The following is a 16,683-nucleotide window of genomic DNA, read 5'->3' on the forward strand; positions in this document are numbered from 1 at the left end:
GATGTAAATGAAGTATCTTATAAAACTGAACTGAGATTTCATTGATTTCAAGAAAGGTGCTGAGCTGGAGATCTGATGAATCACAACATCTGAGCCTCAATTAATATTAAAAAATGTTATAATGTGGACCTTTAGTATGTCAATACGTCTTTTGAAAACCATGAATATAAAGGAACAGAGGCAAAAGATCAAGACATCTGAACCAAAAAGATTAGATCAAAACATTTATTTATTTTGTTATAAAACAAAAATAAATCCAAGCAGATAATGAAATAACTTTAAAGTATCCCTTCCTTGCTCCCTGTCCTAGAATTTAGCCCACAGTCCATGTTGAGGTTCTTGCTTCCTGGATGCTATGACGTTTCCATCTTGTACCCGTGCTTCTCAAGCTCAGCACTGAAACACAAGACAAGGGCAGCATTAGCATTCCCTCTGAGAATTCAAAGACACAGCTGTTTCTAAGACAGAATAGAATAAATCAATTTAGATTGGGTCACTAACTTAGAACATTACCAAATTTATTTTAGTCTCTAAAATGAAACCATAAGAAGGAAATTGGGTATCAATCAATATAGTAATTAAAAAATTGTTTGTCGTATCATTACTTGTAATTTTCATTAATTTTCTCATATATGAACCTACTTATAGAATGAGACTTTTCTACTATTCTACAAGAACCTTACAAATATTATACTAATGTTCTATTTCTAATGTATATTTTAATATAGTGCAAACATACTTTTAGATTTATTTAAGTGTATGAATGCTTTGCCTACATGCATGTGCGTCCTGCCTGTGTGCTTACTGCACACAGAAATCAGGCGAGCGCTGAATGGTTGTAAGCCACCATGTGGGTGCTAGAAATTCACCTCAAGAGGAACAAGTGTCTACACCAGCGTGCACCATCTTCCCAACCCCGAACTATAAATTTCTGTTGCTCGTTTGTTTAGGTGGAGACAAGGACTGAGTCAGCGCCTCATGCATGCAGAGTCGGCACACTGCCTTCAGCAGTATCCTTAGATACTTCTGCTCTAAGAAAATTCTGAGCTCTACAAAGCTCATACCAGTATCAAAGTTTTACCAATGATGCAATCACCCCAAGCACAATACTGCTGCATACAGGAAGGACACTGGCCGCTGTCTAACAAATGGAGACCCGGATGCTCACGTGGAAAAGTGAGCTGCACCCACGTTACATGTTAAAATCCATTCAGGCTGAAGAAGAGCTAAGCTATAAAATTCTTCCACAAAGACACATGAATAAACCTTCCTTATCTGGAATTTGGTAATGAGTTTCTAAATCTGATACCCAACGTGTAAGTAACAATAAACAAACTTGATCACCAAAATTTAAAATTTTGCAATTAACAAATTAAAAAAGACAACCTAGCAGAATACCTAACAAGATCTTAATACCAAGAATATGCAAAGTAGGTCTCAATTCAACAACAAAAAAGAGGACTTGAATAGACTTCCCTCACCCCAAAAATACGTGTGGTCAAGAAGCACACTGGGAAATGAAAGCCCAAGTTCCAAGGAGACTGTGCTTCATGGCTTTCACTAAAACAATAATCGAACAATATTATATTTGTACATTGCTACTGGGAAACCTTTCCAGTGACTACAGACCTGTCTGACAGTTCTTCAAAATGTTAAAACAGAAAATTAGCATACAACCTAGAAATGTCACTTCATAGTCCCCAAACCTGAAAATACGTGCTCAAATACATGCACATATACATGCTCAAATACATGCACATATGGGTGAGTGTGCAGCATATACGGCATATAAAAAGTAGAAATGTCCACAAACTGACAAATACATAAAATGATATATCTTACATTAGAGAATTATTAAATTATGAAAAAGAATAATGTACTTCTATACACTACCATATTTTTTAATTTGGGAAAGATTATACTAAGAGGAAGAATGTGGATACACAAGTACATATCTTGTATAATAACATTTATATGAAATATCTAAAATAGGAAACTTGGGTGAATTTATTCTTGAATATATTAGGCCACTATACAACTCCAATCTCCAAATTTGAGGATCATTAAATCAAGCTGATGAGGGAGGGGGACTTGACTGGGGGAGGGGGAGGGAAATGGGAGGCGGTGGCAGGGAGGAGGCAGAAATCCTTAATAAATAAATTTATAAAAAAAAATAAATAAATGAGCTCCCCAATTAGATCTATGATTCTAATTTCGACCCAGTTATTCAATACTGGGTGAAAAAAAATGTTGACAGGATCAAGTTCATGAACAAGAGCAAATACGCTTTTATTTAACTACCTTCTTAGAAGGAACAAAAGGTGTATGCACTTTCCTGAAATACTCCTGTTTAGAAATCCAAAGGGTGAAGGAAATGTCTTATTTTACATAATGAAAAAACCATCTCAAAAGTTCTAAGAGGACAGCTATCTATGTACGCTGTACATTCCATGCTTAAAATTAATACTTATCTTTAATAAAAATCTGGCTGAAAACCTACCGTAACTGATTGGAGAAGTCATCTTCTACATTGTCATCATCCCAATTATCCTCCCAGACATGAGCATCTTCATCTTCATCTAAGCCAGCCCAGTCTAAAAATGGAAACAGATGCCTAAGTATTTCTCAAACATTATTTCCCAAAGTATAAAAGCTTCAGAGAATTTGCCATTAAATATCCTCACAACTCACAAAACAGCTAACACTGTTACCTAAGAAAAATTGTTATCTTCCTCTACAAATCTCGAATCTTTTGCTATCTTGTTCTCATTTTCTCCTGCTCAACAGGGCAGGGACACACAATGATTTTGTCAGCACACACCAGCCTCGTGCAAGCTCAAATCCCAGCATGGAGAAGGGATGTGGACCAAGTTCCTACGCCTAGCTAAGGAGCTACTGGCAACTGAGAGCTGCTCTGACAGCAAGCCTCCGTTTTTCTTTAAGACCCTACAGTAAGTGGATCAGGCTCCAGGGGAAGGCCACACATTCAGTATTATATATGGGAAGCACAGATTGGACTCGATGGATTGGGGGTTAAAAGACACAAAGTTGGGAGTGGGTAGCGAAGGGAGCAGAATCTGGGAGGAATTTTGGGGAAGAAGTGAATAGGATTAAAAGACACTGAATGGAATTCTCAAAGAACCAAAAGGAAACCAATTCAAATTATAACCCACCACTAAATGTCAGTAAATAAAAAGCAACATAAAATTTACAATTTTTTTAAGACAAGATTTCATACAAATCATGACTGGTGTTAAACTCACTGTGCAGGAGGATGGCCTTACATTATTGATCTTCCTGCTTCCATATTCCAACTACTAAGATTACAGATGCGCATCAGGAAGTCCCACTTGTCTTTTCCAGAAGGAAAACATAAATATGCACAGGGGAGAGTGGTGCTGTTCTACTTAATACGTTCTTTTCTTTTTCCTCCCTCCTTTGGCTTTAAAGGACAGACTTAGACAGCTAGATTTCAGCTTTCCTCAGAGAAAAACACGCGTGTAAATATCTCTAGACATTCTTGTAGAGGGTTAATATCTATAGAGGGTTGGAGAGGTTGCTCAGTAAAGTGTGCGAGCGTAAGGAACTGGGTTCAGATTCCCAGTACCCAGCGGGGCAGCTGCCTGCAATGGAAAAAGGTCCTGTGAGAGTTGATGGAGTTAGGAGAAAGACTGCTGACATTCACCTCTGGCCTCTGCACACATGTGTATACATATCCATATGTACGTATGCATACACACTTTTACAAAAATATCTACTGCTAAAATAATACCAACAGCACAAGCTCTAAAGCAACTCAGTAGTCAAGCGAAGGACTAATCAATTAGATAGCTTCATTACAAGCAAATATTTAGTTAATTAGTCAGAAAGAGTCATACAATGAAATATAAGGTACCCCAAATTTCCTTTCCTTTATGCTTTTGAACACTACCTCATGGAATGCCTGAATTAGAAACTGCATCTCTGATCTGCCCTTCCAAATACAGCTCCACTGTGGAACTATCCTTTACACCTTCTAATTCTACAAATAACTGACTCTAGACACAAATCCAACTTACTGGCCTAAAGAAGGAAAAGCACAGGAATCATTCTAAAATTTCTTTTTTATAGATACATCAAATTCTGCTTATTTAGCCCCTAAAATAATTCTCAAGTTGCTCTTTTATTCCTATGACCTTTAATCTAAAACAAACATCCACACTAGACACGGTAAGTCCCTACTGCTAAAGACACCATGCATTTGGGAAACATGGACCAGAGATTTTGAACTGGATGAGATCTGTAAGCCCCTGAGGACTAGATATCATGGTACCGGAAGGCACCATGCAAGCCTTCCGAAGGAAAGCAACCAACAACAGTCCTACCCAGCTATGGTGCCTCTGAACCACAATGATGAGCAGCATACTATACACTAACGTTGCAGTGGTGGCATGCATAGTTCGATGGAAAACCATTTATTCTCTAATTGGACTTAAGGCTTGCTGAATGGGGGGGGGAGGGGGGGAGGGGGCGGGAGGATCATACCTTGTATTGCAAATTTAGCCAACTACCCAGGACTAGTGATAGTGAGGTCATGGATCTTGGAGGAGGACCTATAGCTACTACTTTACTAAATCAGCACAACTGTTAACTACATTCTAAATATTTATCCATGTACCCACAGATAAGTTCTTACTCTTCGTCACGGAAATTTTGCTTTTCAATAGATGGAGACTATTACACAACTGATCAGATAGAAGTTGAGAAAGAACTGGGAGGAGTATAAGGAGGAGAAACCATAATCAGGATATATTATGTGTGAAAAAAAATCTATTTTCAATAAAGGGAGGAACAGCTATGAAGATTTAAATCTTATGACTTGAATTTGAAATATCTTATGTTTAAATGTTGGTGTGTGGCCTGTGACACTATTCTGAAGGCTGCAGAGCTTCTAGTAGGTAAGTCTGGCTGGTGTAAGCACATCACTAAGGGTAGATTTTGGAAGCTAGCCCAGTGGAGTTCTCTACCTTTTGTAATTACAATCAAGTGAACAAGCTCTACATCATGCATCAGGTGCCAGGCTCTCCCTGCTGTGATGGGCTGACATGTCCCTGAATCTGTGAGTCAGAATAAAATTTTCCTTCTGTAAGCTGCTCTGTCGATGCGGAAAAAATAACACAAATCTCAGAAAATAAATAACAAAGGTACAATTTAGGCTTTCTATGTACATATGTAATAGATTCAAAATATTCAACAGTAGTGTCCACAAGGGTATTTTATTACAGTTATATACTTAAATTTTTCTGGTGTAAAAATGGAAAGAAGAACCAGCAAAGAACAGAAATTTGGAAGGCATCTAAGCTAGTCTTCCTTCTTCAACTACCACAGTCACATCCTTCCCAGTTTCTTTGTTTTCCGAGACAGGGTTCCTCTATGTAGCTCTGGCTGTCCTAGAACACAGATATTCCAAGTGCTGGGACTAAAGGTGTGTGCCACCACCACAAAGCATTTTCCAGTTTTAATAACTAAATATTTAAAGTTATTTATCTTCTCCCTGCCCTAAATTCGACTAAGTTAATATGGGCGAGATTTCCTTCATGGACTATCACTGCATTATTAACGACACAGAGAAAACTATTACATGAAAGTGGCAACAGATGCTAAGATCGAATTTTATTTAAAACAGGAAGATCAAATCTGAAGCCATGCTCAACAGTGAGTGCTTATAGTTCTTTTAGAAGAGCCAAGTTTGGATTCCAGCACCCACAACTCATAACCAACAGAAACCCCAGCTCCAGGGAATCTGGCATCCTCTGTGGGCACCTACATGCATGTGGCGCCTATTTACACAGGCACATAATAAGAAGTAACTATGTTTAAAGATCTTCATTTCAGACAGTACATGTTTCTCTAAATCACCAGAGATCAATGCGATGGCTTTAATTTTTCAATTAAAATACAAGAAACCCTTAAAAAGCCTAGGTTCATGACTGTAAACCTTGTAGCAGAACAATTGGATTAATTATCCTATCGGCGGAAAGTATTCCTTTCCTCCATATTCCCTCTGGACTTACTAGTTTTCTGGCCATTCAGTAACTTAACTAATTCCCCCAAAAGAAATGGTAATGCTAAACCCTTTCTTACTAAAATTCAAAAGCGACTCCTTCATTAAACTGGCTTATAACAAATTTATAAAACAAGATTTTATAAAATGGTCAGGACATGACTATTTAAAAACTACTGATATCTGGAACTAGAAGGGTCTTAAAGATCACTCTACATTTCCCTTTTGGCTTGAGAATAATCATCACCACAATCAAAAGCAGATGAAAAGGCTGCCTCATCAAAAGATAGTCACTTAAGAATCAATCCCCATGCCTCTAGTCTTAAAATCCTGTTGTAAATAGGCTGTTTGGGTAGAGAACAGAAACAGGAAAGGTCAAAATCTGTTAATATACTTTTAGGAAATTTTATAAGTTATACGAAAGGGAGTTTAAAGTTTAAAAACAAAATTAGCCAAACAATAATATGAACAAAGACCTAACAGTTTTTGAGAAAATGGGGGTGATCTGTCACTAAAACCACATGGTAGAATCTGCAAGGCACTGAAACAACAGGCCTGAAACACTTCCAACTAAATAATTTCCTATTAAGTGAGTGGTTTCCATTCGCACCAGTCCCTAAAAAGGAAATGATCATGTGTGGAAAGAGGCAAGTTAAAAACATAAAAAAATAAAAATATAATACTTTTTGGAGAAAGCTTATGAAGTCTTTTAAGAACACTGCAAAACCTTAATTGTCTTCTGAAGCAATTGCCTTTTTAGAAACACGAAAATTATAGGGTTCCAGAAACTTTTAATCTAAATTATTATTTGATTCAAAATGTTGATTTCAATATTGTTATTACTTGGTGTCATTCAAATGTCTCCATGATGGTTTTACTTCTTTTAATTTTGTGAGGGAAAAGCTTGTTAATTTGTAACCAAATGCTGCAGAAAATCAGCGGCAAGAAACATGACTGAGTCAGTGATTTGTTTTATGAAGTGCAATGCTTCTCTAAAAAAGGCAAACTTCTTACCCTATGTGTCTTTTTCTTTAGGATGATGTAGTTTCTAATGTAGCAAACTGAGTAAGAAGAGCACTTGGCTTAAGAATAAAGCACCTACCTCTCCCTTCTTTAAACAGGCACCTCATGCTTTAGTAGGACAAAGAGGAAAGGGCAGAAATACAGTTCTTCGGAAAAGAAACTGTCTCAAAAGCAAGGAAGGCTTGAGGATTCATGAAAGCAGCTGTTTCCTTGGTGATTTATGTGCGCGGGTGCACATGCCATGGGATACATGTGGAGGCCATAAGACTACTCACAGAAGTTGGCTTTCTCCTTCTCCCATGTCAGGCTGTCAGGCATGGTGGCAAATGCCACTCACAGACCTAGCTAGCTACCATGTCAGCTCATTCCTTGGTATCCTTTCCTCTGAAAATGTAAGCCCCCCCCCACCCCAATTTAATGTTTTTCCTTCATAAGAGTGTCATGGTCAAAATGTCTCATCACAGCAATAGAAATCCTAACTAAAACAGATGCATTATTAATGTCTAACGATGTCCTTTAATATATAAATGAATATACAGTTTAACCTTCAACTTCAATGTACTGCCAGAATTGTGATCAATTAAATAATTATAGCTTTTTACTTCAATTTATTTGCCTCCAGATTAAAAAATGTTTTTTAATAGTCAGCTACTGGATATAATGGCCTACTGTAGTTATGAACTCCCAGCTGGTGAGGTTGCCTTCACAAGCCTTACACAAGATCAAGTCAGTGAGCATTCCAGCATGAAGGGATTCATGGGTCTCCAGCTCTAACTAGGGAACTACGGCCAGTCGATGCCTTCTGGAGGAGAAGTCAGGTTTTTTAAGGGTGTGGCTCCTGGTAGGTACACTACACTGCAATGGAAGTCTTCATACCGTGAGCATGTATTTGAGCAGCACAAAATGAACTCAGCAGGCTTTTTTGAGAGAGACAGAACACAAAGTTGGAGGACAGAGGGAGGAGGAATGACCTGGAAGTAGCTAGTGGGAGGAACAGGGAGCTGTGAATGCAATCAGAACATGTTCTATGAAATTCTCAAAAATGAAACTGAGTTTTATCAATGAATTTTATCATACATGCATATGCAGAGCATTACATGATGAAAACACACCAACTCGCACTTACTATCAAGTGAGAACAGGAACTCTGACACAAGGGAGCTGGAGCCACAGCAACTCTCCACTTCCAAGTACATGGGTTCTTCCCAGAACTTTGCTTTCTAAAGGCTATCAATGCAAACACATCTGCACTGCATTCCATAGATCTAATGTCTGCTTAGCAGACAAGAAACTTCTGTCTAGCACGGCACCACTGTTCCCCACACTTCCTCTTAACTGCTGTCAAAGGAGAGCTTCAGAGTAAAAGGCAATCCATAAATGGTGGTGCTGCCAGGCCACTGAACATAAGTCTAAAACTAATGCTCAAAGTAACCTATAACCATTAGAGTTATCCCTAATTATCCTTTAAAAAAACCAATTCAAACCCAATTCTTTTCATCACGTGTATTTTATTTGCAAAATGTTTCCACATCATTGTTTTTATTATCAGTACCTTCAATTTTGTTTAATTTGATAGAGTTGCCGAAAATCATTACTCTAAAAATGCCCTTACGACTTAAAAATCTTACCTTGTTTTGACCCTGCTTCTCACTGCTCAGCACTACCCAACCTGGGCACCATCATCCATTTCCTAGACTCAAAGTGCAAAATCAAAATCCCTCATCTCCTAGTACTCCTACCACGCCATATATAACAAGCAGTCCAGAGTTAATCAATTTGTCTTCCTGTTATTCAGGCACTATCATTCCACTTCACTACTAATAACCCATAAAACCCTTCTGAGTTATTTCAACAAAATTTACTACTTGGTCTACCTGACTTTGGTCCCTACCTTTGTAAATTAATTCTGCTGTTTAATAGGTCCCAATAGATTACTGCCCATATAAAACCCACATGCACTCTCAAAAGCAAAAATCAATTTAAAAAACAACCCCCAACTCCCAACAACTTGAAATCTATTTAAGAATTAAGTCCAAAATAGTTATGCCTTAAAGATTCCCAAGATCAGTCTCTAGCTACCTGTGTATACAAATCCTAGCTTTAAAAAATTATTGGGTGGAGGGGAGCAAAGAAACATGCCATGTTAGGTAGAGGCCAGAAGACAACTTAGGACAACTTGTTGGATCCACCTCTCATTCCACCTTCACACCGGCTCCAACTCAAATTTGCAGAGCAAATGCCTTCACCTATCCAACCGGTTCTAGCTCATAACACATACGTATGTATATTCACCACCAAGCCTTTACTTATCCCTCTCTACATTTCAATCTCTTTTAAAAAGATTAATGTAATTATGTATATGAATGTCTGGTGTCATAAGAGGGGCCAGACCCCCCCCCCCCAGGGAACTGGAGCTACAGGTGGTTGTGAGCTGCATGTGGGTGCTAGGAACTGAACCTAGGTCCTCAGCAAGAGGTTCTCTTAGCCACTGAACAAAATGTTCACCCCATTTCCATCTCAAGTATCTGTTCCAATGGTGCTAACTCATGTTTTAAATGCATGGAAATAATTTCTTTTTTTTTTTTTGAACTGTTGTTGAACTTTATGATTAGTTGTGTTCTAATATCCCAACACACAAACACACACACCCTACAGAAGAAGGAAACAGAAATCTCACCTAGAAGCCCAACAGATAATAAAGACTGTACGAAATTGTTCAAGTTTAACCAGGGCTATGTGTATGAAGGGTCCAGGGGAGAAACTAAGTCGTAGAGATTCTTTCCCTGGGATAGGCATTTCCCAAGACTAAAGTACTCTACTTGGCAACAAAGCCACTGGTCCTAATTTATCAGCATTTATATTCCTTACCACATTCAAACAGAGATTCTGCATAGAGTGAATTCTGTTTCAGTGCAGTGTCTACTAAATGTGACCCTGGTTGTTGTTACTATTATTATTATTTTACTTAGTCCTCAGTAAAAACTCTACACTTCATAGAGCTATTATGAACAGTAAAAGAGACTATGTGAAACATTTAGGATTGGCAATGGCAGCTAAAGAAATTACCTCTCTCCATCCTTCAGTATCAGGTTTATAGGAGGTTTATATCATGTTCATATCACTTGTTACATGCTAACTATGAAAACAGTTGGGGGTAGGAAATCTAAGTAGAGAAACCTTTTCCAAAATAAAGACAATACCACAGCTACCAAATTAGATAAAGATACACTTCAATAGAAGATCATCAAACTTTTGCAACTTTTATTTCCCCTTTAATGTTTTCATAATTCATCTTTCAATGAGCAAAGCTTAACAAACAGTAATGTTAAACACTGAAAATCATAATTGTGTGTTGTATGCTCACTACACAAGCACTGCAATAGTTAATCAAGTAGTACTCAAAGACAAAGAATTTGTTTGTGCTGCCTAACATTCTGGTTTACAAGTCTTAGCTCTGACTTCCACAGGGATTACTCATTTTTATCTTCACACACCCGTAAACAACATATGCTATGTATATGCAAAGTATGCTATATATACAGATATACTTCTTGTGTGTCTTTAAAATTTACATTAATAATATAAATAGCATGGTGTTGGGCTGAATGAGGTTATGAAGGTATGAACCTCCTAACATGGTTTACACTACAAAAAAAGAGAGGCTGTCCTGACCAGAAATGAAACTATCAGCACTGTCTCACCAGAGTGAGAAAATAATGTGTTTATTGTTTACGCCATTCAATCTGTAGTGTTTTCTTCTGGAAGTCCAAGCAGGCTAATACAATTAGGAAAATCTTTCACATTAAAAAAAAAAACTAAATCATAGGCAAAGAAACTAAGAATGAAAGCTAGCAATTGAAAAAAAAAGGTATAATGGTTTGTCACAGGCAAATCAACAGAAGAGACTAGGAGATAGCTCAGTTGGGTAAAATGCCTTTGGTGCAAACATCCAAATCTAAATTTGGCTCCTCGGTACCCATGTGGAAAGCTGGGTGTGGTGGCATGCACAGAAGATCCCGAGGGCTTGCCGGCCACCTAGCCTTGCCAAACTTGTCTGTTCTGGGTTCTCTGATAAACCCGGCTTCAAACATAAGATGGAGAAGGCAGCCTCTGACATTAACTTCAGGCCTCCATATGTATATATACACATGAACATGTACATATGTACACACCACACTATGTACAAACATACACACACAAAATGCAACTGACCCATAATAAAAATGATATCTCAGCTCCATCCATCAGACTGACAAGGACTAAAATGTTTAATACCTACTGCAAGTTGTAAATGGTAATATATATCACATAACTCTTCTCAAAGAAAATTTGAGAATATGTTTACATTTAAAGTACACCTAGTTTTGGATGAGGTGCCAAGCTAATGAAAGACAACATCTGTCTGATGGGGCAGGATGTGGTCGGTGTGACACAGCCTGGAGAGAATGAAGGAGTGAGGAGGAGAGAGTACCCTGGCATACAGAATGCTAAGCCCAAATAAGGTGGGCAGAACTTGACAGGCCAACAGAAAAGAGAATAAATAAATAGACAACACATTTAAGATATGGTAGCCAGGTGTTAAGTTACTAGAGAAGTTATAAATGTTGAAAAGGAAAAAAGCAGTAGGGAATCTGTGGTTCTGAATTCCAAGTGGAGAGATCTATGTGAACTTGATGTTTTACACACACACACACACACACACACACACACACACACACACACCACAGCACGTTCTCTAGTTCCCTTTCACTGAGAGCAATAACACCCTAAAAACAGTATCATAAATGGAATCAAGATTCTGTTCTCCATTCCAAACAAAATAGGAAAATACAAGACTAGCTTCAAATATCTGTGTCAAATACTAGCAAAATCAGGGAAAACGATGGGGACGTGTCAAAAATCACACAAAAACAAGCTTGAAGGAGTTTTCCATATTCAACTGTGGGACAACCAGCGGTTAAGAATAGAAGTAATAAATTATAATTCATTGAATTAAGAGTCCATCTGCACACAGTAATACAAATAAATGAGAAAATAAGCATATAAATGCATTAAAGACTTGGGGATTGGAATTAACATTTACATGGTTTTAATGTCCCTCCCCCACAAACAGCTATTAATGCAATTCAAAAATTTACTTCCTTGAATACAATTTCGAAAAACAGACATTCAGTAGGTACCTTCCCATGTAGATTAGGTATCTTCTTTTACAGTTTCAGTGAAACAAATTTTCATTTCATACCAACACCATATAACTAACTTAAATGTTGGATGATCTTGTTTATATGACTACATTATATTTAATAACTGTTATCAGCAAAGTCCCCTTTGGTACTACATAAACCAACTCACAGAGTATGAAAAGTAGTCAACAATTGTTCTGTCTTCCTCCTATATTCATCTAAAAAATCTTTCTGATATTACTTTAGTGTAGTTAGTATCCAATGTTCATAATATTTTAATGGTACTGTTCTTATGACAAGTCTTTCTTAAATACATCTATGTTAATTTAAATTCCTTGGCTCCCACTCACAAAATGCTGGCCATTTTTACCTCTGCAAGTCATGTGAATATGATACACTAAAACACGCACCAGATATGGAGACCTCTACAGGATGCCTTACTTTGTCAGACACCAGTGAGAGGGCCTTAGTTACCCAGCAGCAGCTTCAGGGATCACCAGCCCACTGTATGACTCAGCAGATTCTCGCCATTCTCTAGCAAATACCAAGGTCTTATCAAGGAATTTAATAGGATAAGATGAAGAGGTGGGTAGTTGTGTATTGCTAATATTTCAGTGACATGAGTATCACTGATCATAGAAAAATTAAGCAATAGTTAACACAGCAGAACTCTTGCTAATCCTACTGCTCTTTGAGGCAATTTTGCTTAAATATTCTAAAAAAGCAAGACAAAATATCTTAGTTCTGGAAAAGGAAAAACGAGAATAAATAAAATAATCTGAACAACCACTGCTTCTTCCTTCTTTCACCATCCACTTCTAAATGTCAATAAAAAGAAATTAACAATACTTTAAAATCTTTTCAATATCTGTCCAACAAGGAAAAAGTAGTTAGAAGTCTCAATCATACAACAACTTCAATTTTATAACTCATTCTATAATCTCCAACCTAAGTGCATGATGAATGAAATTTGAAATGTTCTGTAGACAAAGTTGTTAGCTGGGTTTAAAACTGTAACCTTGTAGCCGGGCGATGGTGGCGCACGCCTTTAATCCCAGCACTCGGGAGGCAGAGGCAGGCGGATCTCTGTGAGTTCGAGACCAGCCTGGTCTACAGAGCTAGTTCCAGGACAGGCTCCAAAGCCACAGAGAAACCCTGTCTCGAAAAACCAAAAAAAAAAACAAAAAACCTGTAACCTTGTGAAGGCCTCCAGAAATATATTAAAACCAGTCTTACCAGAATTTTGAATTTGAATGGCTTTCTTATAGTCTATTTTCACTTAGCATAAACAACTAGAAATTGTGTAGACTGCACTCCACAAAGATTCTAAACATGATTTTGTAACAGCTCCTACTTAATGGCCATTATAGTACATACCCACCAATTAGAATAATTGTAAGGAATTGCCAATTTAACAGATTCAGACTAAACAAGGGAACTGGAGGGATAAATGGAACATGTGTTCCTTTGTACCTTCAGAGACTCACTCCAGATGTTATACTTCACACCAAAACAACGAGGCCTCCATACAATCATTAACTTAAGCTTTCTTACCTTTCTTTAAGATCACTAAATTGAAATCCCATCCAGTAGGTTCTTATCTGGGAGGAGCTGTAGCAACAACACTCCCAACAAACCATGAATACATAGTTCAATGACTTATCTGTGACAGGCTCTTCTGGGTACAGTCCACACACAAGTTAACCCCGAGAATAGTCAGCCCTACTATGGAACTCTCAGACTGACAAAGTTCTCAGGAGTAAAATGCCCTACAGATGGCAGAGAGAACTCCAGACTGGATTAACAAGAGCCGTGCTCATTTATTCTAGTAGGGCGTCTGTAGGTGTGTTTGTCACAAAGGGCGACCACACGGACAAATACATCTTCAAAAGGGAAAGTACATGAACGCAAATCAGGGAACTTATAACTGAAGAGAAAACCCAAACACCCAAATTCTAATAGGTGTTTCTAACGTTCTCCCGACAATGTGAATGCCAACAAAGACTTGTGCTCCATGTACACCTCAGCATCAACAGAGAATCTATACCACGATGACAGAAAAATATGAAAGATCATGTTTACTCTAAAAGAAACAAAGCTCTTCGGTGATTTTTTTACAGGTTTTATTTTTCTTTTAATTTGTAATCAAAAGTTTTCATTTGTAAATATGTAGTGGTTTCACCAGTGGGATAACTTTATATACAGCAAAATCTCCCTAATGAAAAGTAAGGAAAGGCAATTTAACTGGTAACTAGAGAAGAAACATACACTTCCATAACAAATGCATTTCAAAGTATTTCTCATTCTAAATGTAAGGATAACTTAACAAACTAGATTCTATACATCGGAGACAACAAATTCCTAAGAGCTATACATAACATGGTGTGTATGCTCGCAGAAGTCTCTTGCGCATCCTATTATCTTTATAAGCTTTGCCTTAACTTTACTGAAATGTCTAATCACAATCCAGCTGTGACCACTGAGCAGACTACTGCTCGCAAGTGGGCCCGGTTGACGGAAGTGCTGTAAAGAATCTAGTACATCATAAGGAGACAGCTACCTCTCAAATCCTTTAGCCAGTTCTCAACTAGTTGTTATAAATAGGTACGTACACTAAATGTAAGGGAAAAAATTTGTCTGGGAATATTGGTCAGAAAGACGTTTCGGATCTTGAGTTGGCCATCAAATGGCAAGGGTCTGTTTTTGAATATGTCGATTTCTACTGCTTCAGGATGGGACGTTAGACTAGACAATGTAAATCAAAATTCTAACAGTGTAGCTCGTATGGAATAAGGAAGAAAGGCCACCTGAAGTAAGTAGTTGGAGGGAACTGGATCCTGCCCTCACTTAGCCAATTCTACCACAAGCTCTGTTAGAGGATTATTAATGAACCTGAAAACAAAACACCACATTGAACAGATAAATTCATTACCAAAACAAAAGGTAAACTATCCCATAATATATTGTAGACGCCTAACTGGAAGGAAATGTGCTCTGAATTGGTTTATGAGGCTGTGTAATATGCACACTAATGTTCTCTTCCATAAAAACTAAAACACTGCATCCTAAGTAAACAGACTAGATGTTTCCGTGATGTGGTTTTATGCAGCAGGAGATCATGATGGGGTAACTTCTACAATTTTCGCCAGGTGATAATTGCTTGACGCCCCATATGTGCAACTGACCACAATTTTCTTCAGAAAGGCAACAGGAACTCACTTCCTTAAAACAAGGTAAATATTTGGGAATCGTACTCCAAACAATCAGCCAATTCCGAAAACGTACGGGGGCAAAGAGATCTAGCAAACAGAAGGGTAACAGCTTCAACACACGAAGCAAGGGCTTTGGGGGCAACAGAGGGTCCCTATTTCAGCTTCCACATTTCCATAGTGTTGACACTGGGCCTGTTTCTCGATTGTTCCAAACTTCAGTTTCCTTACGTGAATAACAGTAGATACAGCAATTATATTTGTGGCAGGGGAACTGTGCTAATAAAGCGTGGACTTACATTCCCAAGATCATAGCAACCTGCTCCAACACTAGCTGTATTATACCTACAACACCTCTAGTTTTGAAGTTAATTTAGAATGCGGACGCGAAGGCAAAATTTGTACTGAGTACACCACACATGACTCTGCCTTCCTACTTCGCAGGGCTCATTGCCACGGCCCTCGGAGTAGGCAGCACTGGCGGCCTTGGGACAACTGTGGAATTTTGGAGAAGTTTACAACCAAAGGGAGGCTGTGACGCCGAAGCGAAACAGAGTCCCGGGCTGGAGATAGAAGGCCACACACGAGACCGCGTGGGGCCCGGCTGCACCTGGCCCTCTCGGGGCCGAGACACAGAGCCCTGGGCACCGTAAGCGACGCTCCGGGGGCCCCCGAGGCCCGCGCACCCGGAGGCCGCGCCGGGACCGCGCCCCGGCCCAGCGAGCAGGTCCGCCGCCGCCGCCGCCCCACTCCAGGCCGGGGCCCAGCGCGCGGCCTGGCAGTTACCTTCCGCGGGAAACTCCTCGAACTCGTCGTCCTCTTCCAGGAGACCCAGGTCGACAGGCTGCTTCTTCTCGGACATCGCGCCGCACCGAGCTCCGCCGCGCTCAGAGCCGCCGCAAACTTGGGAGCCTCAGTACTCGCCGGGCGCCGAGACGGCCCACGCCGGCGCAACCATAGAGACGAGCCAGGAAGAGCTACGGGGCAGCGCGAGGAATGCTGGGATGTCGGAGGTCCGCCCAGCGCTTCCTGCGGGTGTAGCCGGCCCCCTGACTCAGAACAGGGAGCTGCTTTGTTGTATAGATTTTGTTTTACAGCTCCGTCGTTTTATTATTCATGTAGATTGTCTGACTGCGAAAGATTAACAGTGTATAAAATTACTAGAGACCTTTACTTAGCTTATAACCTAGAAAAGAAATCTAAAAAGATTTTATATAAGCATATA

At 39.0% G+C, this 16,683-nt stretch overlaps 1 long non-coding RNA gene across 1 annotated transcript; it reads right to left on the reverse strand.

Annotated features, from left to right (window-relative positions):
- Positions 1-211: 211 nt before the first annotated feature.
- Positions 212-16,435, reverse strand: LOC121463472. Its single transcript, XR_005976442.1, has 3 exons — positions 16,245-16,435; positions 2,501-2,594; positions 212-396 (listed from the first exon to the last, which is right to left on the reverse strand). It is a non-coding gene; the product is annotated as an uncharacterized LOC121463472 (long non-coding RNA).
- Between the last annotated feature and the right edge of the window lie 248 nt (positions 16,436-16,683).

This window comes from Microtus oregoni, unplaced genomic scaffold (genome assembly GCF_018167655.1).
Source record: "Microtus oregoni isolate MIOR12 unplaced genomic scaffold, Mior012 000026F_ref0000081, whole genome shotgun sequence".
Taxonomy (NCBI): Eukaryota; Metazoa; Chordata; class Mammalia; order Rodentia; family Cricetidae; genus Microtus; species Microtus oregoni.